The sequence below is a fragment of the Pinus tabuliformis genome, chromosome 7 (genome assembly GCF_031772625.1).
Source record: "Pinus tabuliformis cultivar Carrire ecotype Pingquan chromosome 7, CPIR1, whole genome shotgun sequence".
NCBI lineage: Eukaryota > Viridiplantae > Streptophyta > Pinopsida > Pinales > Pinaceae > Pinus > Pinus tabuliformis.
The window spans coordinates 296,157,590-296,184,136 of NC_142293.1; positions in this window are offsets into that span (position 1 = coordinate 296,157,590).

Below are 26,547 nucleotides of genomic sequence, written 5' to 3' on the forward strand. Positions count from 1 at the left end.
AAACTACTTCTCTAAAGCTACATGACCCCATATGTCTACTTATTACAATGATTTCTCTGGGTTGAATGCTCCTGCATCAGACTTCCAAAGTAGAAAATATTCATGATCTCCTAATCATGTGTCTTTGATCTTGGTCTTCCTTGATCTCACACTTTGTTCTGTAATTGCCCAAATGCCTTGTTCCTTTATTGCTGCTATACTTTTGTTGTCTTCTTCTCCATTTTATTCTCTTTGTCAATCAAGTTCAAGTTTTGGTGATCTTTCTCCTGTTGCTACCATTTTCTTCCATTTGGACTGCTTCATCATCAGCTACCACATCTCTTCAATTTCTTTTTCCAGCACATCTTTGGGCTGGTCCATTTTCTGCTTCTTACTTCTGCCTCCTTCTCTTTGTTTCAGGTTACTATTGTTGTCCACTAATTCTTTAGATTGCTGCTGGTTTCTTTCACTTTGTAGCTGCTAGTTTACTTTTTCTTCTACTTTTGCTCTTGCTCCAACTTTTTCTTTTCTTACTCCAACTTTTGCTTTGCTTGCTATGCTGGCTTCTATGTTGACTCTTATGCTGACTGCAAACTTTTTTGTGACTCCTATGCTGACTACCTCCCTATCATCCTTACCCTCTTTCATGATTACTTCTTTCTGTATTGAATCATGACTGTCCAACACTCTCTCCAGCAATTCAACATCTTTGTTCCATGGATTGAATTCTTCCACAGAATTTTCTTCTCTCATCTTTATTTGGCTGCTCATCTGTGCCAAATCTCCTCCAGCATTTGCAACTAAACCTGCATTCACAACACACTTGTTAAAATAAAAAACATAAGGCTTCTGTGCCTTATCTTCCTTTGGCAACAATTCAGTTTGTTGCTCTGTTTCTTCCTCCTTTGTCAGCACATCAGTATGCTGATTTGAACTCTCATAAGAATTCATGAGACTGTCCATTAGTCTCTCTTCCACACCATCTGTCCTAATGATGTCTTCCTTCTCTTGTTCACTGTAGTGAACTCCTTCCTTTGTATTCACACTGTCATACTCTCTGAATTTCTTAGCAAATATCCAGCAATGCAATTTCTTTGTGACACTTCATAAGTATTTCATCATCACTTATGTTTCCTGCATTTATACACAAATTATTAGTTTGGAAATCATAAGGTTCAATAGTCTCAACTATTGCTTCACATATCAGCTCTTCAAACTGAACTTCATCTCCTTCTTCCACAAGAACTTGTTCCTGTGTTGTCACATCTTCACACATCCATGCATTGTTAAGTTCTTTCTGCTGCAATAAATCATTGTTTCTCTCATTTAAGAGACATTCTTCATCCTCCTTTACTTCAGAGTTTTTATCTTCTAAAAGATACTTCTCCATAATTCTCACGATTTCAAAATATTTTTTATCCTTTGCAAAACACTCGTTTATTAGTGTTCTTTCTCCCTTTGCTAAGTCTTTTGCATAGACTTCTTCCTTCTTAACATCTTTCAGTAGATTTCCTTCTTCCTCAACAGCTTCCATGGCTATTTCCATTGTGCCTATCATCATGGTGAATTGATGATCCTTTACTATGTTTTCAGCTAACATAGTCTTGCCTTTAATCTCTTGTTGTTTATCTTCTCCAAGAGCTATCTTTGTCTCACCATCTACATTAAAATTCTCTTGCGTTTGTTCTGCATCCACAGACAAACTATCAGTCTTAAAAACATAAGACTCTATGGTCCCACTTGATGGTTCAGCCATCATATCTCCTTCCTGTTCTAAATCCTTCATATGATTCAAAAATTCTTCGATAATCTCCTCTTCAATCTCCTCAAGCCCTTCACTTGGTTTCTTGATATATTTCCCCAACTGCATATGAGACCTATCTACCTCATCTTCTTCCAAAATAGAATTTAGATTCTGGTTTTCTTCTTTCTCCTTTATGACAATATCAGCAAATTTTCCTTCTTTACATGTTTCACCTGCAAACATACACAAATTGTCAAATTTAAAACCATGTGACCCTTTAGTCTCACTTGAAGTTTCAGTCTTCAAGTCTTCATCTTTAGTCAAAACTTCATTCTTCAGTTAGCATCTCCTCAGGCTATTTTGAACTATCCTAACAGTCCATGAGATCTTCACTTGATCTCCATTCTTTAGCTTCAGTGTAGCCTTCACTTTCTCCTAGAATTTCTCCCTGTTTTGGTTCACAATGGACTCTTCCATTTCCAACTTAACTTCCTTGAGTTTTTCCTTCAGCCACTTTGCTTGCTTTTTTGTAGCCTTCTCTGCATCTCATGCCACTCTACTGGATTCTTCCTTAATATCCAACCTTGTCTCTGGCTTTCCTCTAGTATTCTCCTTAATGCATCGAGTTGTTCTTTTAACTCTGCAATCTCTTTGTCAATTTCCTCTTGACTCAGTCTCTTGCCATCTGCTTTGGAATTCTTCTTCTCATATCCTCTGCTGTGGCTTCTCTCTAAACCTTTGCTATGACTATCAATAGTCATCTTCTTCTCCTCTTTCTTCATGAGCTCCTCACTCATCTGCAATAAGCCTCTGCAACAGCTAGTCCTCCTCGCTGCAATCTTACCTCACTAAGCTCTCCTCACTCAATCTTTTGGTAAGCACGGGTCCTCTATCTGGAACCTCCTCTTGAGCAACACCTTTGCTCCTTCTAGGCTTCTGCAATCTCTCACTCTCTCTTGAGAACACTTCAGTTGTCCTCTTTATCCAATCTCTTGTTGGATTCTTCAGGTTCACTACCACTTCTCTATCAGGTGTTTTCCTTACTCTATCTTCAAGAACACATCTGGTTCTCCTCTCATAGCTTCTCTTGCTGTCACTTGTGCATTAGTGTAAAAACACACATTCTCAATTTAAAACAGAACATATTACCTCACTTTCAAGATCTCAGCATGATCTTGTTTCACCATTCCACCTATACTTTAAATGGATTTCCTCTGTCTCTTGCATCTGTAGTTTTCTGCTACACATCACCTCAGTGTGCCTTCCTTCTGTCAGATTAGAATTTGATCCTTCCTCTTGCCTGCATAAACACCTTAACACATATTCTGTTCTCAATTCTTTCTCATAGAATTTCTTTGTTCTGTTTTAACCAATTGTTTCAACTTCAATTCTGCTCTGATTACAAATCTGCTTTGATACCACTAATGATGCAGGGTTACCCCCGCACATACCCACAATATGCATAAAAATGCATAAATACATCTGTCCCAGGTATTTGACTCTCAAAGGAGTCAAATCTTCAAACCATAAATGATTAAGGCCTCTTTATCATCGGTTCCTTTGTATCAGAACTCAATCACCCCGCTTAAATCTCCTATCGGACTATTTAACCCTTCGTAACCTTCATATAAGACTTTATTAAAGCCTTCCTTCTAATTCCTTCTATCGGGAATTAAAACCCTCTTCAGTCCTTTATAAAACCCATAAGCCACATATATATCAACCTTTCCCTCTTAAACATTGGTTAATATATATATTTACACATAAAACCTTTATTCAGCACTTTTTCCTTATAAAACCATTTACAAAGGAAAATGCTCACAAAACATACCTTTCCACCTTTAGTACGGTCTCTACACACTTCCTGAGGTTCCACCTTTATCGCTGATCGCAATCGGCTCCTCCGCGGTTCACCTTAATACCCATCCTTCTGCTTTACCGATATGCGATTATATTACTTCCCAGAATACACTATCGGTGCTTAATTCTTACTATCCCGTTTACAAAGGAAACATACCCAAACAAAGGGAAAGCCCGCCGGAACACAGAGCCAGACTTCAAATATCATAAGCCCACATCTATAGTTATCGTCGGGTCCATCTTCCGCTTTCCTTTCCACAACACTCTCCTCCGAACTCCGATAAGCCTGATCTCTGATCTCTGCTTATCGGCTATCGGCGCATTTCTTCATCGCAATATCACAAGTCGGCGTTTCAACATTCCACGTCCCTTGACCTCTATCCAAGGTGATTTGCGATTAACTCTTGACCGTTGATCTGGCGCTTGATCCAACGGTCGAGATCTCTCCCCAATTCAAAAGTCACTTGATGGTCCTCCACCATTGATCTACACTTAGTAGATCCAACGGTCCACGATGGTTTTGGATAGACAACTCACATGGGTTTAACCGCCCGATAAAGCAGTTTTCCCTCTCCACTTCTCTGCATGTGTTGCATTATGAATGGAATCAGAAGGCTATCCTTTGATACCATTTACCACTTCTTTGCCACCCGAAATACCACTTTAGGTTATAAACCCGCCTTTCTCCATTAAGGATCGCTGATGCAATATTTCAACACTGCCTCATACGATATGATCTGGACCGTTGATCTATAAGATCCAACGGTTGCTGTGTGCTAACACTTCACTTCTCCGCTCTTCTTCTTCACTTAAGTTTTACGCCATTTCTTCAAGTTTCTATGGTTTCCGGGTTTCTTCAAAGGTTCTGCCTTACGCTCTTCAGCTACTCAATTTATTCCCGCTTGAGCTTAACTCTGCATGCTCCCTTGATCAATGCCACTTCAGAGCATTTCCTCATCCTTCAAGTGGATTCAATGATCCATTACGACTCCTTCGAATCACTTTTCTCGTCTGCACTCCGCCTTGACTTTGCCTGCAACCTTTGTTACTGAACCTATGAATTCACACAATAATCAATCACAAAACACTCGATTCACACATTTGCATACTCAAAATCGAATTCCTCTATATATAACATATAAACAGTTGATTACATAACGAGACTCTTTGTCTCATGGCCTGATCTTCTGCTATTAGTGGCCTCCCTTTAGCTCTTCCCATAGGCTTACATATATGCCAGGAAGTTTTGTTGAACTCGTCCTGGTTCGACTCCTAAATCTATTGAACTGACTCCTAAATCATCTTTTTCCACTATGTCCACTTCCAATCTCTATTTAATTCCTAAAATCTCTCTCTCGTCCCTCGAATCATGAACTATTCTAAGAGTCCTAATTAACTTACGAATCTTGTCATTTATTCACCACTCATGTTATCATTTATTTGAGAGCATTTACAACTTCCTTCATTATCTAATTAAATCACTTAAAGGCCTAAATATTGCATTAACTTGAGACTTAGGAAACTACTTCTCTAAAGCTACATGACCCCATATGTCTACTTAGTTACAATGATTTTCTCTTGGGTTGAATGCTCCTGCATCAGACTCCCAAAGTAGAAAATATTCATGATCTCCTAATCATGTGTCTTTGATCTTGGTCTTCCTCGATCCCACACTTTGTTCTGTAATTGCCCAAATGCCTTGTTCCTTTATTGCTGCTATACTTTTGTTGTCTTCTTCTCCATTTTATTCTCTTTGTCAATCAAGTTCAAGTTTTGGTTGATCTTTCTTCCTGTTGCTACCTTTTTCTTCCATTTGGACTGCTTCATCATCAGCTACCACATCTCTTCAATTTCTTTTTCCAGCACATCTTTGGGCTGGTCCATTTTCTGCTTCTTACTTCTGCCTCATTCTCTTTGTTTCAAGTTACTATTGTTGTCCACTAATTCCTTAGAATGTTGTTGGTTTCTTTCACTTTGTAGCTGCTAGTTTACTTTTTCTTCTACTTTTGCTCTTGCTCCAACTTTTTCTTTACTTACTCCAACTTTTGCTTTGCTTGCTATGCTGGCTTCTATGTTGACTCTTATGCTGACTGAAACTTTTTTTGTGACTCCTATGCTGAATACCTCCCTATCATCCTTACCCTCTTTCATGATTACTTCTTTCTGTATTGAATCATGACTGTCCAGCACTCTCTCCAGCAATTCAGCATCTTTGTTCCATGGATTGAATTCTTCCACAGAATTTTCTTCTCTCATATTTATTTGGCTACTCATCTGTTCCAAATCTCCTCCAGCATTTGCAACTAAACCTGCATTCACAACACACTTGTTAAAATCACAAACATAAGGCTTCTGTGCCTTATCTTCCTTTGGCAACAATTCAGTTTGTTGGTCTGTTTCTTCCTCCTTTGTTAGCACATCAGTATGCTGATTTGAACTCTCATAAGAATTCATGAGACTGTCCATTAGTCTCTCTTCCACACCATCTGTCCTAATGATGTCTTCCTTCTCTTGTTCACTGTAGTGAACTCCTTCCTTTGTATTCACACTGTCATACTCTGAATTTCTTAGCAAATATTCCAGCAACGCAATTTCTTTGTGACACTTCATAAGTATTTCATCATCACTTATGTTTCCTGCATTTATACACAAATTATTAGTTTGAAAATCATAAGGTTCAATAGTCTCAACTATTGCTTCACATATCAGCTCTTCAAACTGAACTTCATCTCCTTCTTCCACAAGAACTTGTTCCTGTGTTGTCACATCTTCACACATCCATGCATTGTTAAGTTCCTTCTACTGCAATAAATCATTGTTTCTCTCATTTAAGAGACATTCTTCATCCTCCTTTACTTCAGAGTTGTTATCTTCTAAAAGATACTTCTCCATAATTCTCACGATTTCAAAATATTTTTTATCCTTTGCAAAACACTCGTTTATTAGTGTTCTTTCTCCCTTTGCTAAGTCTTTTGCAGATACTTCTTCCTTCTTAACATCTTTCAGTATATTTCCTTCTTCCTCAACAGCTTCCATGGCTATTTCCATTGTGCCTATCATCATGGTGAATTGATGATCCTTTACTATGTTTTCAGCTAATATAGTCTTGCCTTTAATCTCTTGTTGTTTATCTTCTCCAAGAGCTATCTTTGTCTCACCATCTACATTAAAATTCTCTTGCGTTTGTTCTGCATCCACAGACAAACTATCAGTCTTAAAAACATAAGACTCTATGGTCCCACTTGATGGTTTAGCCATCATATCTCCTTCCTGTTCTAAATCCTTCATATGATTCAAAAATTCTTCGATACTCTCCTCTTCAATCTCCTCAAGCCCTTCACTTGGTTTCTTGATATATTTCCCCAACTGCATATGAGACCTATCTACCTCATCTTCTTCCAAAATAGAATTTAGATTCTGGTTTTCTTCTTTCTCCTTTATGACAATATCAGCAAATTTTCCTTCTTTACATGTTTCACCTGCAAACATACACAAATTGTCAAATTTAAAACCATGTGACCCTTTAGTCTCACTTGAAGTTTCAGTCTTCAAGTCTTCATCTTTAGTCAAAACTTCATCTTCAGTTAGCATCTCCTCAGGCTATTTTGAACTATCCTAACAATCCATGAGATCTTCACTTGATCTCCATTCTTTAGCTTCAGTGTAGCCTTCACTTTCTCCTAGAATTTCTCCCTGTTTTGGTTCACAATGGACTCTTCCATTTCCAACTTAACTTCCTTGAGTTTTTCCTTCAGCCACTTTGCTTGCTTTTTTTGTAGCCTTCTCTGCATCTCATGCCACTCTACTGGATTCTTCCTTAATATCCAACCTTGTCTCTGGCTTTCCTCTAATATTCTCCTTAATGCACCGAGTTGTTCTTTTAACTCTGCAATCTCTTTGTCAATTTCCTCTTGACTCAGTCTCTTGCCATCTGCTTTGGAATTCTTCTTCCCATATCCTCTGCTGTGGCTTCTCTCTAAACCTTTGCTATGACTATCAATAGTCATCTTCTTCTCCTCTTTCTTCATGAGCTCCTCACTCATCTGCAATAAGCCTCTGCAACAGCTAGTCCTCCTCGCTCCAATCTTACCTCACTAAGCTCTCCTCACTCAATCTTTTGGTAAGCACGGGTCCTCTATCTGGAACCTCCTCTTGAGCAACACCTTTGCTCCTTCTAGGCTTCTTCAATCTCTCACTCTCTCTTAAGAACACTTCAGTTGTCCTCTTTATCCAATCTCTTGTTGGATTCTTCAGGTTCACTACCACTTCTCTATCAGAGTGTTTTCTTTACTCTATCTTCAAAAACACATCTGGTTCTCCTCTCATAGCTTCTCTTGCTGTCACTTGTGCATTAGTGTAAAAACACACATTCTCATTTTAAAACAGAACATATTACCTCACTTTCAAGATCTCAGCATGATCTTGTTTCACCATTCCACCTTTACTTCAAATGGATTTCCTCTGTCTCTTGCATCTGTAGTTTCTGCTACACATCACCTCAGTGTGCCTTGCTTCTGTCAGATTATAATTTGATCCTTCCTCTTGCCTACATAAACACCTTAACACATATTCTGTTCTCAATTCTTTCTCATAGAACTTCTTTGTTCTGTTTTAACCAATTGTTTCAACTTCAATTCTGCTCTTATTACAAATATGCTTTGATACCACTAATGATGCAGGGTTACCCCCGCACATACCCACAATATGCATAACAACGCACAAATACATCTGTCCCAAGTCTTTGACTCTCAAAGGAGTCAAATCTTCAAACCATAAATGATTAAGGCCTATTTATCATTGGTTCCTTTGTATCAGAACTCAATCACCCGGCTTAAATCTCCTATCGGGACTATTTAACCCTTCGTAACCTTCATATAAGACTTTATTAAAGCCTTCCTTCTAATTCCTTCTATTGGGAATTAAAACCCTCTTCTGTCCTTTATAAAACCCATAAGCCACATATATATCAACCTTTCCCTCTTAAACATTGGTTAATATATATATATATTTACACATAAAACCTTTATTGACCACATTTTCCTTATAAAACCATTTATAAAGGAAAATGCTCACAAAACATACCTTTTCACCTTTAGTACAGTCTCTGCACACTTCCTGAGGTTCCACCTTTATCACTGATCGCAATTGGCTCCTCCGTGGTTCACCTTAATACCCATCCTTCTGCTTTATCGATATGCGATTATATTACTTCCCAAAATACACTATTGGTGCTTAATTCTTACTATCTCGTTTACAAAGGAAACATACCGAAACAAAGGGAAATCCCGCTGGAACACAGAGCCAGACTTCAAATATCATAAGCCCACGTCTATAGTTATCGTCGGGTCCATCTTCCGCTTTCCTTTCCACAACACTCTCCTCCGAACTCCGATAAGCCTGATCTCTGATCTCTGTTTATTGGCTATCGGCACATTTCTTCATCGCAATATCACAAGTTGGCATTTCAAAATTCCATGTCCCTTGACCTCTATCCAAGGTGATTGCGATTAACTCTTTACCATTGATCTGGTGCTTGATCCAATGGTCGAGATCTCTTCCCAATTCAAAAGTCACTTGATGGTCCTCCACTGTTGATCTACACTTAGTAGATCCAACGGTCCACGATGGTTTTGGATAGACAACTCACATGGGGTTTAACCGCCCGATAAAGCAGTTTTCCCTCTCCACTTCTCTGCATGTGTTGCATTATGAATGGAATCGGAAGGCTATCCTTTGATAATATTTACCACTTCTTTGCCACCTGAAATACCACTTTAGGTTATAAACTCGCCTTTCTCCATTAAGGATCACTGATACAATATCTCAACACTGCCTCATACGATATGATCTAGACCGTTGATCTATAAGATCCAACGGTTGCTGTGTGCTAACACTTCACTTCTCCGCTCTTCTTCTTCACTTAAGTTTTACACCATTTCTTCAAGTTTCTATGGTTTCTGGGTTTCTTCAAAGGTTCTGCCTTACGCTCTTCAGCTACTCAATGTATTCCCGCTTGATCTTAACTCTGCATGCTCCCTTGATAAATGCCGCTTCAGAGCATTTCCTCATCCTTCAAGTGGATTCAATGATCCATTACGACTCCTTCAAATTAGTCTTCTCCTCTGCACTTTGCCTTGACTCTTCCTGCAACCTCTGTTACAGAACCTACGAATTCACACAATAAAAAATCACAAAACAATCGATTCACACATTTGCACACTCAAAATCGAATTCCTCTATATATAACATATAAACAGTTGACTACATAACGGGACTCTCTGTCTCGTGACCTGATATTCTACTATCAGTGGCCTCCCTCTAGTTCTACCCACAGGCTTACATATATGCCAAGAAGTTTTGTTGAACTTGTCCTGGTTCGATTCCTAAATCTATTGAACTGACTCCTAAATCCTCTCTATCCTCTATGTCCACTTCCAATCTCTATTTAATTCCTAAAAGCTCTCTCTCGTCCCTCAAATCATGAACTGTTCTAAGAGTCCTAATTGACTTATGACTCTTGTCATTTATTCACCACTCATGTTCTCATTTATTTGAGAGCATTTACAACTTCCTCCATTATCTAATTAAATCACTTAAAGGCCTAAATATTGCATTAACTTGAGACTTAGGAAACTACTTCTCTAAAGCTACATGACCCCCTATGTCTACTTAATTACAATGATTTTCTCTTGGGTTGAATTCTCCTGCATCACGCACCATAACACGGGTGTCGCACTCGGCCCTGCATGTGCCTCTGGTCTCAACGACATTGGCCCCCCTCCTGCCAAGTAGTTTGCAAACACTGGACAATGATCCTTGTCATGGCCCCGGCCTTTGCATTTTATGCACCATACTTCCTCGCACACCTCTGGCCGCGGTGCCCTATCTTGCTTCAAACATTACATTTCCAGGCATATATTCTATAGTTGCACGTGGATTTATTGAACTTCCAACCCAGGGTCTTGTATTGGGGTCTCATGCAACCTCATTGCCATTTTCAATGCTTCAGCCTAGGTGGAAAGTTTTTGTTGTGACAGCATCATCCTCAAGTGTGGTGTCAGAGTTTCCACAAACCATGCATGATGCTATGCATCCGTTAGCGTCATATTGGCCTCACGGATCATACTCTTCAGTATTTGGTCTAGATCCCACGAGGTCTCGCCTGGAAGCATCATGATCTCTTTAAACCCAATGATTGGCCGTGTCTCTGGTTTTGGCCAGCTAAATTCTCTGTTCAACGCATTTTGGATCTCTGATATCCTTGCGTTTGGGTGTTCGTTAGAGTGCTTAATATACTATGTCAATGCGCGATCCTGCAACACACTGTTATAGACATATTTGGGCACTTCAACCCCAATCTTATATGTCGATAAACTAGGGCTCTTTAACCCCTAAAAGTGTTGTTTCATACCGTAAAAGATCATGGTCAACTGATTACATCATTCCCCAAAAGTTCCACCTGAAAAACCATCCAAAATTGGCCTAAACTGGACCATACTGAAAGCTCCACTATCAGGGTGCAATGCATACTGACTTCTACACTAGCCAGGTGCAATGTATACTGAAGAGGCCTTCTATGGGGTGCGATGAGCGAGAATGAAAAAATGTCCGAGAGTTTGCTAAGTGGATGCTCATAGAATCTTCTAGAAACTTCTCCTATGACACTTGCTTCTCTGAATTCACCCAGGGATGAGTAAGAGATCCAAGAAATCTCCAAGTGGAACCAAAAACAACAAGTGGAATGACAATAAGCAAAAACCCAGAGATTACTCACACCCTTGCATACATCTATAAATGGATCCCTCATCTGAGAGATATAGAGACTGGAATTTTGTAATTTGTAAGGAAGTGCTGATAGTTTGTATCTGAGAAAGAGCATTGTATTGTTGGGTGATCTTGCTTTTCATGAGGTGAAGAGGGCTTTGATGCTGGGAGGATGATGCTGGATCAAATAGCTGGGTTGTAATTCTCCCTTCTATTTTAATACAGTTCTTTGAGTTTTCCTCCATACAATTGTGTATTTCTGAATGTTGTTATTTGTGAATACCATTGTATGTTCATTGTATTTTTGATTCTGCAATTCTTATGATATAATAGATCAAGATGCTTTGATGGTGTTTTGTTACTTTGTTTCTACAGGTATTCTATAAGCGGGATAAGTAGGAGAGGAGGTGCAAGCTCTGCCAAGGGAGAGAGAGATCAAGCAAGGAGTTAAGCGGAAGATCCAAGTTGGTTCCTTTGCCTCTCTCTTATCTATTATACATAGAGGAAATCACAAATTTCGTTAAACTATTTGTTTCTAGGGTTGTTTCCAATCCTAGAGGGCTAGTCGATCGAAAAGACACTAGTTTTCCCAGAAACAAAATGGCGAATCCACTAGGGATCGAATAGATGTTTGTTTGTTATTGTTGTTTGTTTTATAAACTATAGATAGAGCCTGAAGTTATTCAGATAGCCTTCAAACTACTCTTGCTCTGTAATTGCATAGTAGATGAATGTTGCTTCAGTCAATCTCCGGTTTAGTTTATGAACTGAAAATTTCACTTACAAGCATTCTAGATGCCCTTTTGGTAGCTCAGTAACCTCTCAAGATCATACCTCTGTACTTTTCTCTTTACTGTCCATCATAGGTCATCTTAACTCACTGAAATCAGCTGCAAATTTGAGCCAAAACCCATCTCAATTGCACTCCCTGGCCCATCGCACTATCTGTCACTGTCTACCAGTATGCATCGCACCTCCCAAGTCTGAAAAGTGCAATGCATCCTTGTTTCTGTGAAGCCTAGGTGCGATGACTGACTGAGCCTATTTCCCTTCTTAAAATTTGGGGTTTTTGTCCTTGTTTTCAGATCTGTTTAGTTGTTTTGCTGCATATGAATAGTACCTCATTACTGAAGCCTCCTTACATTAGATAGATCAGCCTCCACTAATTAGGATTAGTAAAAAAATTTATGTATTTTTCCATCATTTACGATCCTTTGTCGAAAATTTGCTTAAATCGAAGTGTCGTTGTTGTACAAAGTGTTGCAACTATCGTTTTGTGTCAAAAAGAGAAGTGTTGTTGAGTCTTCCTTCCCTGGATAGTCAATTGAACTTTTTGTCATGTACTTGATTTGATTTGTTGATATTTGAAGTTTCGAAAGCATTTTCTATTCGAAACCTAAAAGTGTCGTTTAGTCTTCCTTTCTATTTTGAAAAATAAATTGTCGAAATGTCACTTTGAGTAAAAATATTTCAGATCTTTGCTCTACTTAGTTTTCGTTTTTTGGAATTTCTCACATTAAGGGGAACGAAAAACAAATACATGCATTTTCATTTGAATTTAGAATGTGTTCAAAAAATGATTTAGGAAAAGTGCATTTAGTGTGTGCTCTTTTCTCTTTGTTTGAAAGAATCGTAATCTTCTTTCCTTAGTAGCTAGGATTTTCATTGCTCAAAATAAACAACGTTTGTTTATCATTGTAGATTGCATATTTAGGAATTTTAAATCTACATCACGTGGTGAACCATTGAAAGGAAAACTTTTAAACAAGATCAACTCTAAAATAAATTTCAATGAACTTAACAATGCTTTGGAACCTAATGCAACACATCTAGAGGTCTAGGCTAGAGACATGTTCCAACATCGTAAAAACTAGTAACTATCGTTTTCATCGAAGGTTGGGTGATTCCTCCTCTTTGATATGACAAGTGCTAGCACGAACTTGTGCTCCCCATATCGTCGAGTATATATTGGGAGACCACAATAGGCTTATATCCTTTATCCATAGGAAGCCGTGTCTACCACCCTATCGATCGCAATGCACTGAACACAACATTCGGGAAGATTAAATGTCGTACATAAGTCCTTGGTAATTTCTCTTTAATTTATCACCAAGGTGTATTTTGTAGTTTTGCGATTGGTTTGGTAATCCCTCTGTCTAGATTTCCAAAGTAGTCACTTTCGTTCCTTTCCGACTCCTTAAAAGAAAAGGTCCATCTGAGCACTTGTCACTTTAGGCTCATTAAAAATTAAAGGGGACTAGAGTCATCTTTAGCTTCTTCTCGACTCTTAAAATTTGAAAAAGCAAAGTTGTGTCAAAGCGTCATTAAAATTTATTTAATTCGGAATAACATCCCTATTCCTTAGTTGATCTTAGTTTGAGATAATGGAGTCCACCAATCAAGGAATCCCTTTGGAGGGGAATCCTAGTCCTTTTACTTCTTGGGGAAATATTGGTGCTCCTCATATGGCCACATTGTCCCTTCTGGGACTTACTATTGGCCTGCCAGTATGGCTGTTCTCAACCTCTGTGGTTCAAAATAGCATGATTCCTCAGCAATTGAATCAACATCCAGTTGATACTAAAGTTGACCCTTCAGCATCTTCTTCATTTGTTTCTCCCTCCCCTTCTTCCTCTTCACTTGGTGAAAGTAGTGATTCTAATAACCAGGTGGCTACGAAGAAGAAGAAAGGTAAGGAGAAGAAGAAGAAGCCAATTCAGCAAGGGGGCAACCAATTCAGATGGTGAAAATCCACACATTAGAGCTCCTAAACCCAAATCTCCATGAATAATTTGTAGAGGAGACCATTTTCATCGAGAATGTCCATACATCCCTCGGATCTTGAGAGAATGGCCCCCCCGTTCGCACCAACCAGTGTCATCAACCTCTAGTGATCATGTTGAAAACACACCATCAACTAGTGATAATGAAGTCCATGGACAGAAAGGAAAGGTAAAAATTCCATGTAGGTTATGTGAAGGGGACCATACCCCTCCTCGTTTCACTTTTTTGGATGAATCCAAAAGAGTCTTGCATAATCGTCCTGCTTCATTGCAGTGACTTCAACCTGGATACAGGAAACTCTCCCCAAGTCCTTTACTAGTTGAAAATCCGACTGACTTAATTGAACCGTTGGTCGAAACACCTATCATTGAAAGTGAATTTTTTGAGTCCATACCAAACCAAAGTCAACAGGTCAAGATGGCATTTGACCCAGTTTTACCTTCAGAAGATCATATCCTTCCCGAAAAGAGTGAGAACAATACTGTTCAAATTCTTTTTGTTACTTCAGAGTCTGATGAACTTGGGGGAAATTCGCCCGTTCCTTCACAATAGGAAGAGAATACCCCAATTCCCGCTACTCAAGAGGTTATTTAAACCATTTATTCCATACCCCCTCCAAGTAGTCTAGTCACTTCCTTTGATTGGAATCAACCAACAAGATTTCGCCTTCCTTCTTATGTACCTTTCTGAATCATAGTACAAGTTTACAAAATGATCATGTCAGGCACTATCATACATGATGGTGCGTCAGTGAGTATCCTTTCCTCAACTACTTGGAAAGCGCTTGGTTCGCCATCGCTTATGCTTGTTACATAGAATTCGTCAGGTTTTAATAAAGGAACTAGTCGACCATTAAGGATCCTTCCTAAGTTACCGATAACTTTGGAATGGAAAACCGTTCACTTGAATGTGATGGTAGTCCCAGGACGGTTAGATTACAATCTACTCCTTGGATGTGACTATGTTTATAACATAGAAGCTATGGTTTCAACACTCTTTCGAGTGATGTGTTTCCCGCATGAAGGCAAAATTGTCACCTTTGACCAGCTTTCATTTCCTGGTTCAAGCATAGCTCCAAGTCGATCATCATCCCCAAATGGTCTTTGTATATCAATGGTGTATCTTCAACCTTCATTTCATCCACCTAATTACCAGGAGTAGTCTGATGAATGTAACAAATCTTAGGGGGCATGCACCCTTGTCTATTTGGCGGATGAACCCAGCTGAAAAAATAGGTCTCCCTGTAGGTTATGTGATTGGTCTAACACACCATCCACCTTTGTCCATTTGGCGGACAAAGCCAAGGAAATGTTTTGTTTGCTTTGTAGACGAAACAATCCTACTTAACCACAATAATTTCCATATGGTTACTAGAGACTCTCCTTTTCATCATGCTGGGGGCATGCAAACCTTTTTATGCAAGCTAAAAATGACCAATTTCATTTCCTAGTTTTGATAGCGTCTTAGCTTTTTAGCTTTTTAGTTTTTTATCTTTTTAACTCCTTAGGTTAGGTGATTGGTCCAACACACCATTCACCTTTGTCTGCGTTGCGTATGAGGCAAAGTAAATGTTTTGTCTAAATGCTGATGAAACCATCCTACCTAGCCTCAGTAGTTCCTTAGCTTTTTAGTTTTGTCATTTCTATCTTGCGTAAAAAGAAAAACTAAAAAATGAGCATATGTTGTCACATGGTTCAAGCTCGTTAAAAAAATAAACCTACCCCTGAGCATATGTTGTCGTGTGGTTCAAGATCGTTAAAAAATAAACCTACCCCTGAGCATAGTTTCCGCAAAGTTCAAGCTCGTTAAAAAATGAACCCGCGCCCACACAAAGCATATGTTCCCCTAGAGTTCAAAATTGTTAAAAAATGAACCTACCTTTGGTAAATAACCTTCGTGATTGCCATTACATCAGCCTTTTGAACCTTGGTTGTGTCCCTGCCATCACCTCCATTCTTTTGGCGATCATACACTTCCACTTGATTGTTTACCTTTTTGAGGAATAGTTGCGACGAGTGGTTCTATTAGCCACCCTCTTCACATCACCATGTTTTGAGAAGTTCCAAACATACCCGGAACCAGTTTCTACCCTAGACACCACTCGTTCCTAAAAAATGAGCTCTCTTTAAACCATTTTTAGACTCGTTAAATATGAAAATATTGTCGAGAAATTGGCCTTTCCAGCTCATTAAAGTGATGGGAAATGCCATCCCTCATGTAGATTTTAATCTTTTTCGGACCTGAGGGATTATATTAGGAAAAAGTTCGAGCGCTTGTCTTTTTTGGCTCGCTAAAGTGATCGAAAAGTCATCCCTTTTGTATTATTTTAATATTTTTCAGACCTAAGGGATTATGCTATGAAAAAGAACTTTTGGAGTTTCCTTTTCGTCCCTTTTCAAGCTCTCTAAACATGAAAAGGATTGAGTTATCCTTGTCGTTAAACTTGTTAAAACAATAGCGACAAAATTGTCCACCAAGATAAGAACGAGTTTCACTGTCGCTAGACTCGCTAAGAACATAGTGACAGGTTTGCTCGAAGGGAAAATTATAGAACAAGCATATGTTATCCTCCTCAAGCTTGACAAAAATAAAGAGGTACTGGTCAGCAATGACCGGGGAAAAAGGGAAGAAAACCTGAATAATTTTATGGTAGCAGGCTGCTCTTGAACATGACACTTTCACTCCATCACCATGATTGAGTTGGGTTGGGTTATTTCGTTCACCAGTCATTTCACCATTGGTCTTTCACAACATCCATTTTTGGGGTTAATGCTACCAATCCTCTCAGTGTCACCGATATGTTCAAGAGAAGTCAATCAGTTGATAATTCACCATCCAGTTAACGCCTCATCCACTGCAATACCTTCAACCTCCATTTTTCATGACCGCCATTCCTGAACCTTGTGTCGGCGATCATTTTTACCTCCAAAAAATCATTTGCTTCGTTTCATGTCGTAGATGTGGGATACATTAAGGCCCTCCTATGATGGGTCACTTCTTGTCGACATCAGATCATTATCCAAGAAGTTGACTTAGAAACAACCCTTTCAATACTTTGAAGATTGCATGCCTTAATGGCAAGTTTCTCACTTCCGGCGACAGGTCAACATCAATGGCCTTCGACTGAAAGATTTTGCATGGTGTTCGACATTGGATCATATATTCACACCACATAAATTGTACTGTAGTACCTCGAGGGTCATTATCATTATCGGTGATTCCGCTCGTGTCTGTTAACAACTCACATTACTGGCTGGTAATCAGGCGATGTCTTTCCATGTTCAACTTCAGAACATCTTTTCACATGGATCGACTTGTACATCGAGCGAAGATTGAACGAGCTTGAAGACCCTAGATCTACTTTCATCCATCCGGGCTATGATATATTCAAGAATATAAAGACATCAAATGTACACAAAAGCTGCACAGATGGTCATCCAAGCCAAGGACGATGACCCTACATATGAAGAATCAACAGTCTGCAACTGCAGGCGATTATTTGTTCTATGTACATGAAATGAATTTATAAAGCTGAGCATGGGAATGCCTGCCTTAGCTAGATCATGAAAAATTATATTATGATAATGTATTCTAATGTATCTTATACAGGTCACCTTCCAGTTTCGAAACCTTGGATCCTCATGTTAAAGCATTTCACCCGACATCAAAGATTTATGACTTCATGATTTAGGCGGCAACTGTTATAGACATATTTGGGCACTTCAACCCAAATCTTATATGTCGATAAAATAGGGCTCTTTAACCCCTAAAAATGTTGTTTCATACCCTAAATGATCATGGTCAACTAATTACATCATTCCCAAAAAGTTCCACCTGAAAAACCATCCAGAACTGGCCTAAATTGGACCATACTGAAAGCTCCACTGTCAGGGTGCTATGCATACTGACTTCTACACTAGCCAGGTGCAATGCATACTGAAGAGGCCTTATGTGGGGTGTGATGAGTGAGAATGGACAAATTTCCGAGACAGTTTGCTAAGTGGATGCTCATAGAATCTTCTAGAAACTTCTCCTATGACACTTGCTTCTTTGAATTCACCCAGGGATGAGTAAGAGATCCAAGAAATCTCCAAGTGGAACCAAAAGCAACAAGTGGAATGACACTAATAAAAAACCCAGAGATGACTCACACCCTTGCATACATCTATAAATGGATCCCTCATCTAAGAGATCTAGACGTTGGAATTTTGTAATTTGTAAGGAAGTGCTGATAGTTTGTATCTGAGAAAGAGCATTGTATTGTTGGGCGATCTTGCTTTTCATGAGGTGAAGAGGGATATTATGCTGGGAGGATGATACTAGATCAAAGAGCTGGGTTGTAATTCTCCCTTCTATTTTAATAAATTTCTTTGAGTTTTCCTGCATACAATTGTGTATTTGTGAATGCCATTGTATGTTCATTGTATTTTTGATCCTGCAATGCTTATGATGTAATAGATCAAGATGCTTTGATGGTGTTTTGCTACATTGTTTCTATAGGTATTCTATAAGTGGGATAAGTAGGAGAAGAGGTGCAAGCTCTGTCAAGGGAGAGAGAGATCAAGAAAGGAGTTAATCGGAAGATCTAGGTTGGTTCTTTTGCCTCTCTCTTATCTATTATACATAGAGGAAATCACAAATTGCTTTAAATTGTTTGTTTCTAGGGTAGTTGCCAATCCTAGAGGGCTAGTCGATCAAAAAGACACTAGTTTTCCCAGAAACACACTCTCACCAATGTAGCCTTCTTAATATTTTCATCCGTGACACCTTGCGCTTCCCATACTGCTCTTACCACAAACCAAAATTGATCCAGATCTTCATTCCCTACCCCTATGAATACTGGTAGTTTGATCGCGCTCGCCATACTAAACTATGGAGGTGGTGGAAGTGGAGTGGGTGGAGATGGAGGTGAGGGAGGTGAAGCAAGTTGTGGCATGGGTGGAGGTGGTAATTGCAGAATACGCTGCCTTATCAAACTGGCCACGCTTCTAGGAGAGTCCTTAGCAAGCGCTTCTTTGCTCTCTCGTGAAGGTGAAATTAATGGATTGTTTCCTAATTCTTCGGTGCTTTTGTAGATATTTCTACTCTGCATTGTCCCAAACATTAATGTATTCGCATGACCCTCTTTTCACACAATAGCATCTTAATCCTAGTATTTAAAGACTTAATATACTTACCTAGCGGTCCTTTTAGGAAGCGTCATTCTACTACATTGTAACTCACAATTGTGTCTACCGCAAACTCAGTGATAAATCCCCCTATTATCCAGTCAAGCCAATGGTCCACAGCTCGTGCGATCTTATCTTCTGATGCCTCTAGTCTGCGTACTAATTCCAGAGTCCACACTATCGGTTGGTCAAGCCTACACCTTCCCTGCTTATCAGCTAACCTTTCGATCCACTTATAAAAATCAGAAGGAATTGATGCAAAGAAAATCTCATGGATTTCTGTATACATGTAGTGATCCAACCACTTTTTCTCAGATACTTGTAGAGTTCTGTTTTCTTGTGTTGCAAACTCGTGAATATTCTTGTCCAACCACTCTTGAATTTTCTTCTTTGTTCGGTTCCAGTGGCACAACATCAGGCATCCCTTAGGTAGATCTTGGTCCCTTTCGGCAACAGTCCGCAGAGCGCGGTCTGAGGTCTCACCCAAAGTAGTAAGGGAGGGTGCTAGAACTAGGTTTCTGCACCCTAGGGATGTCTTGATGAAGGTCCTAGAGGTTCACGGTCTGAACCTGCATGCTTGCGCTGCTCTGTGCAACAGCCTGTGCATACCACTGTAAGGGGCGTGAATACACTACTATCTAGGTCTCGATCCTTACTGCACTATTATATTATTGCTTTGACTTAGCTTGTGTAGGCCCAATGTTCTTATTACTTATTCAACTTTCAAGTAAGTGTGCGCAATCAAAAACAATATAAATGCATAAAGATAAACAGAACCATATATGCACAGTATTTCGAATCAAACTTATCTTTATTAATAACCCTTTTCAAGTTCAATTCAATTACAGACCCGACTCCACCCTACGCACTGAGTTGTAGGGTTCCACGCACTCAATTGTAGACTCTACCAGGCCTCTGCGCACTCAGCTGCAGAGCCTCTTCCTACTACTATGACCCAATACACCTCAGATCCACTTCTATCCTCTAACCATGCCTTCGCATCTATCTATTAATTTCTTTTTTCCAAAAAATACCTTTACACTTAGAGCCTCACTCTATTTATACAATCCCATGGTCCGCGGACCATGCGTAGGCCGACACATCTTTACATTATTTTACAATTCTTAGGGCGGACAACCCTATGACTCATCCTAGACTTTTGTGCTTCGCACCTATAGTTCGTGGAGTCTTTACATTACATTGACCAAAACTCAAGCTTTAAGCCCCAAAAACATGCGGTGGGGGGATCTGCTACCCAACAGAAAGACAAGCTTCAGAAAATCAAGTGTGAAAAGGGAGACACAATCTTTACATATCTGAACAAGATCACCACCTACAAGGATGAGCTTGGAAGTGTAGGAATCACGAGAGCCGATGATGACATGGTGATTCTTGCTCTCCTTGATCTTCCTAAGAGCTGGCATAGCTACCAAGACTTAGTAAATGGAAGAGAGAAACTGCCAGATTGGGAACGACTGTGGTCAGATCTGATGCAAGAGGAGATCAGGAGAAGCACCAGAGTGTTGGGTGTGGAGCCTGCTTATCTTCTATATTCAAAGGTTTCAGCTGGATGTATACCCCAGGAATACTGTACACCCCTCCACGCGGGGGGGACTTGACCCCCCCGCGGGGGTCTGGGGGCCAGCGCGCCCCGGCAGGGGTTCGGAGGCAATGCCCCTGAAGCTAAAAATAGATGTAAAATTACCTTGTAAAAGTCTAGTAATTTCTAGTCAATCTAGGCCGTTCATTAGGTGGATGATCTGATGGTAGAATTTATGTTTAATTTAGGGATTTTTTCCCTAGAAGGCAACCCCTCACTATATATGAGGGAATTGTATTGCATCTATGTATATCTGTATTCTGAGTGAGGAAGAGAGAGGAGATTGAGAGCGAAGAGGGTGTTACAACGGATCTACTGTAGGTTTTATCTCTTTAGTTTGCTAGATAACATATAATTTTCTAACATAGAGATGGTTCTTCATCCAAGGAGGATGAAGAAAATTGCGCCTTAGCGAGTAAGGCAAAGAAATGGGAGGAGAAGGATTCTCATCCCAAATCAAGTTCTTCTCATGGTGGGAAGAAGATTGACAAATCTAAAGTGTGATGCTTTAATTGTCATGAGGTGAGCCATTATTCAACTAATTGTCCATTGAAGAAATCCAAGAAGGGATCCAGGGAAGGGTCTGAGGTGAGGCACTGGCCTCTCAGTTCGAATTAGATTTTACCCTCATCACATGCATGGTTTCATCAATGATGGGTTGTTGTTGGTTTCTTGACAGTGGAGCCTCATTCCACATGACCGACGATAAGAGTTTGTTCAGTACCTTGGAGGAGAAAGACCTTCAGATACTCATAGCGATGGGTAATGATGAAAAGTATAGTGTTTCAGGTGTGGGCATGATTTCTTTTTAGAGGGAGCATGGAGCTCACATTACCTTGACATATGTGAAGTATGTGCCAGGATTGAAGAAGAATTTGGTATCACTCGTGATGCTGGAGGACAAAGGCTATGATGTAGTCTTCAGTAAGGGAAATGTTTTCCTTAGACACATCACCACAAGACAGGTGAAGCGGATCTGTTCACAAGTCGAGAACCTGTATGCTCTTGAGGTTCAAGATGCGTGCAAAGCTTTGAGGAGCAAGGAAACTGTTGGAGACTTGGTGGTTGAGAGGGAGTGTACATTACCTCTCAACATGCAGTGCTAGAAGAAGTCTCAGACAATTGTGGAGGAGAAACAATTGGTGAAGCAGCTTCAGGAGGTTGTGGAGTAGCCACATCTAGAGAAACCGAGAGGAGATCAAGTGGAGGCATCCACTCATGCAAAGACCTCCAGTAGGGGGAAATTTCGAGCCAAGTGGGCAGAGGGATCACATGCATCAATACCTCTAGGTGGGAGGTGGGGCGATGTGGAGTGATAGTCCCAAGAAGGCTGAAATAGGGGTAGGATCCTTGAGGTACCCAGCCTCTTTGATTATACCTTGCTATGGGAGCCCCGACGAGGAGTAGCAGGACTGGCTGAGTGGGTAGAGACAGATGCAGATGGAGTGGCAGAGGGAGCTTCAACATCAGAGTGTGCTTCTATCCCAACATGGAGGTGAGTTGGGAGATCAGTTACTTACTTCTCAGTAACTGAGTTACAGTGCAACAGTGGGCAACACGATGCAACATGATGAGAGGAGGTGCAGTGCGGATGCAGTGCTAGGAGATAGGACCAATAGTAGCACGGATGCAGTAGGAGGAATCAGTGTGGTTGATGTAGTCAGAGATCAAAGTGACAGAGGCTAGAGCAGTCAGATATGGAAGAGCATAGAGGTGCAGAGTTTTTAGTCGATAGAGGAAATAGCAGTCAGAGACCTTGATGACCGAGGCATCATTCTGATTCAGGTTGGATATTCTTTTGTTTCTGGAGTTGTTGGAGCAACAACACTAGAGAGAATAGTTGCATGTAGAACATTCCAAAGGTTCAAGATCAGGATCGAGTTGAATTCATTTCTTGTTGAGAGTGAGTGTTGAAAATAGCAACAAGAAATGCTAAAAATAGCATTCAGAATATTCCAATTTAAATTTGTCCTTGAATTAAAATTCGAATTTAGTCTCACCAGCTACTTGAAAAATAATTAATTAATTCATTATGAATTAACTAGTTGGATAAATTCAAGCTAGAAGTCTTTTTGAAGTCATGCAACAGTTATCCCTTAAATTAAGTAGATTATCCCTTAATTAAGGAGATAAGGATGAGCTGTATTTGAGTTGTAATTAGTTAGCTCAGTTAATTGAGTTAAGTCCAGTTAAATTAGTTCCAAATAGTTGGAGGAACTAATTGTGAGTTCAGTCAGTTAATGCATGCATGCATGCAACTAGTGTTCTCTAGATAACTGAATATTCTCTCATAAATAACTCATGCATGTTAGTTCAGAGAAAGACTCAGTTGAGATTTAAGGAAGGGACATTGTACTATAAGTTGGAGGAATTTTCCTATAAAGGAAACTCATCCATGCAGAAGGAATAAGGTTCCTTGAGGATTGGGCAATTTTACGGGGTGTGAGATCAGTGTGAGTGATCAATGTTACACTTGGTAACAGTAGGATCACCCAGGAGAAACTGTGCAAGGAAATAGGAGGCTTGGAGGGTAGAGGAGAAGGCTTGTGAGAAGTTTTGATTGCTTGTGAGCATCCAGGAGGATTGTACTGAGAGCTGGCTAGCTGTGAGAGCTAAGGCTTTGTATAATTCTGATGTATTTCCACCTTGTATTGGGGTTTTTAGCTGAGGCTTTCCCCTGAGTATTTTCTGTGTTTCATGTGTGATCGATTCTTCTTCTCTGTTATATGTGTTTTGTTTGATCTTTCTCAAAATCGATTAAGCCTCCACAAGTTTGATAGTAGAAGTAGATCAAGTATTTTGCTTTAGTTACATTGCATTATCAGGTGACCTATAGTGATAATTTATACACATTTGTTCAAATTCAAGATGTCTAACAAAGTCACACTGCCTAGCGACATAAGAAATATGAGATCTTTCATTAGAAAGCTAGCCAAATTCAAAGCTAATGTAGATGAAGAGGTCAAATCCATTTTGTTAGATAGTCTACCTTCTAAATACAATAGTCAATTTTGTTCTCCCCCATATGTCTTCACAAACTCTAAAAGACATGAATTTATCTCTCTTGTCTTAAGACATAAGAGCAATTGTAAAAGATTTAAAAGGAAAATCTTAGTTTATAATCAAAGAAAAGGATACGAAAGAGAACAATAGTAAGAGTGAGATTATGTGCTATTGCTATGGAAAAATAGGTTATATAAGGATTAATTATGAAACCCATGGAAATGAAAAGAAAAAGAAATCATATAGCAATTAATTATGGAATCCATGCATGTGATATTTTCAAAAGAAAGCTTAAAGAAATAATAAATCTAGTCATTATTGAAGATCCATTGAACACTAACAACAATGTTAAACTTGTTGAAGAACTAGCACTATTTGTTGTTAAAAGGTCCACACTATGAGGATAGGAAATAATGGCGGGGATGATAGATAATTATTCATGGTTTAGGATGCTCATGGAACAAAGATCTATATCTCATTGAGATTATGAGACAAATGTGTGGAAAATGTTGTTCTATAGTTAATGTGGGATTCTAGATTTGGATGTTTCGTATTATAACTTTATGAGGGTTATGAAACATTTCATGTGTAAATATATCTAAAGATGTTGGGTGGTAGGATCACAACTAGGATTCTATTGTTTCTAGTTTTGAGTAAATGTATTTATAGTAAGAGTTTGTTTACCTTCAATGATTTCTATTTCTAGTATTGTAAATTTTACGAGAAAGTGTTAAACTATAAGGATTACATATTAACAAACTCACTTGAGTGATTTAGGGTAAAAAAATGGGGTTTGCATTCAGGATTAACACATAAGGCTTTGGACAAATATCATCTCTCAAGCTCTATATAAGATAAATTAATCCCTTTGTAATTTTTGAAGTATTTTCATGATATAATATTGTATTATTGGACAACTATCATCTCTCAAGATCTATATAAGATAAATTAATCCCATTGTAAATTTTAAAGTATTTTCATAACATAATATTGTATTATTGTACTAAATTATGTCGCTAACTCTATTTAAAGTTTCACCATGTGATGATCTAATTCATGTCATATTATCATTTCCCATCACTACATTTAAAATAAAAGCTTGTTCAACTTAGGAATCACTTCTATCTATAAAAACAACATAATGAGTTTCACATAAATGTAAAGTTAACATGATATAAACATAAATCACAAAATGAAATTCCAATCAAATTCAAAAACGTACTTGTTAAAGGAATTGATATTACTCACCCCTTACATTAATAAATTTCCCATCAACAAGGAATTGATGACACATATATAGAAATAAATAAAAAGTCATTCTTTTAATAATCAAACAATGTATTAAAAAAAAATTCAATGATATAAAAATTCCCTTAATAGAATTCAAGGAAATGTAAAAAGAAAATAAATAAGAGTTATTCCATACATATATAAGCACAAACATGTATCTTTCTTATGAACGTTTGCACCAAATTGGTTATCAAGTAGAAATTCATTACCAAATTGTAAGAATTTGTTGTAGATTCCTCTTCTAAGTTAGAATATGTTATCACCAAAATGAAGAAAGACTTCAAAAAAATATTTTCTTACTTCACTTAGATGGTGCTAAATATTTCGAATACAACTTGAAACTAACCATATGTTGAAGAGTTTTTGGAGTTCTACGTGGAGAATATTGTAATTAAAGTTTCAGGCTAAGTACCACATGTTGTTTACAAAATTAAACTCTTGTGGGAATTTCACTCATTCCTCAATCATCTTGGATCTTCTTTCTCTTAGAAGAATAGAATACAAGGTCATGATTTTATGTTCTCTTCTATACAATCCCTCAAAAAATCTTTCCCTTGGTGCTGTAATGAAGGTAGGAAAACTTTGATCCACTCATTGTCCTCTTGGAACCTAGAGTGGTATAAAAAATTTCGAATCCAATATAATTCTTAGTGATGAGGATGATGATCATGATCATGATGATTAATGTCCGCCAAGACCTATATGGTGTATTGGTTCTTAAGAAGGTAAGAAATTAAATACAATTCTTTAACTTTTTATTTTTATGCTAAAAAGAAGTGAGTGAAGCACTCACAGATCACCATAGTTTTGTTGAGTTAAAAGGTCAATAAGGTTGGTAATGTGATAGATATTTAGAAAATTAGATCAAATGTGAGCGTACAATAGAAAAACTAAGAGAAAATTCTTTCTGCAACCCACCTAGGATTGCATCGATGACAAACTCTTTCATCCTATGCCATTTTAGGAATTGACCCATGCCTAGTTTCTTTTTTTTTTGAAGCAAGAGTAGGAACTTCTTTACCATTAATAATATAAAAACTTTACAAAAAGCCACTCTGAAAAGTGGCGAAGGAGATCAACCTCCCAAAGGAACTGAGAACGGGCCTAGGCAGAAGACTCGGCACAAAAAACTTACCTTTCAACATATTAAAGCTAAACAGGAAAAAGCCAAAAATGAACCTAAGTAGAGGACAGACCAGAGCGAAAGAAAAAAGGGCCCCACAGACCTTCCAAGACCTAGAGAGAATCGAGCCCCACAGAAACCTTACAACGAAGAGGGGCCCATGCTAAACCTGCCAAAAAACAAATCTTTCATTAGAATCTACAGTGAAGAACCATCGGGCCCTATCCAACGG